Source organism: Nicotiana attenuata, unplaced genomic scaffold (assembly GCF_001879085.1).
Source record: "Nicotiana attenuata strain UT unplaced genomic scaffold, NIATTr2, whole genome shotgun sequence".
NCBI classification, from domain to species: Eukaryota; Viridiplantae; Streptophyta; class Magnoliopsida; order Solanales; family Solanaceae; genus Nicotiana; species Nicotiana attenuata.
The window spans coordinates 1-895 of NW_017702951.1; the positions used below are offsets into that span (position 1 = coordinate 1).

General features: G+C 39.5%; 1 long non-coding RNA gene across 1 annotated transcript; it reads left to right on the forward strand.

Moving 5' to 3' along the window:
- Positions 1-451, forward strand: LOC109222798. The gene is made up of 3 exons (XR_002067456.1): positions 1-42; positions 259-285; positions 390-451. It is a non-coding gene; the product is annotated as an uncharacterized LOC109222798 (long non-coding RNA).
- The last annotated feature ends 444 nt before the right edge of the window (positions 452-895 follow it).

Sequence of the window (895 nt, forward strand, 5' to 3'; positions counted from 1 at the left end):
TAGAAGGCGATTTTTGGAGGAATTTTCACGTGGGTGTTTGGGGTAAGTGATTTCTACCTAGTTTTTATTAATTTCCATGATTATGCCTTTGATTCTACCATTAAATTTGTGATTTGTGGCGGAAAATTGGGAAAAAGAGGAAGAGTTCTTAGGCTAGATTTTGAGGTTTTGAATGAGATTTTGTTATCCGATTTGAGTAAAATTTGTATGGTTAGACTCGTGGTTGAATGGGCTTCCTGATTTTGTAACTTCTGTCAGATTTCGAGACGTGGGCCCGGGAGCCGGGTATGAGCCAATTTCGGATTTCGAGCTATAATTTCATAATTTCTTGTAGAATTTATTCCTTTAGCCAGTACTGATTGTATTGTACTACTTGTGGCTACATTCAGGACATTTGGAGGCCGATTCGCGAGGCAAAGGCATATTGGAGTAAAGTTTTGCTCGAATTGAGGTAAGTAACAGTTCTAAATCTGGTTCTAAGGGTATGAAACCCCGGGTCATTGTATTATGTGATTGGTTTGGAGGTGACGCACATGCTAGGTGACGGTCATGTGGGCGTGCACCGTAGGAATTGTGACTTGGTCCATTCCGTGGAAACTGTAAAGTTGAATAACTTGTTGTTAGCCATATGCTCTCCCTGTATTATAGAAATTTGACTGCTAATCATGTTAGAAATAATGTTTAGGCTATGTGTTGACACTGTAGGACACGCAGATGTCGTGTACTTGTTGAATTAATTTGCTAATTGTTGTCTTTTACTCAGTCACGATTTTTACCTGCGTATCATATCACANGTCTCTTCTTGTTCTTGTTGATCATTGTATTATCTCCGTTTGGGCTGATATTTATGATTTTCTGAGTAGCCCCAAAGAGTACTGGGAAGTAGGGTTTGGGT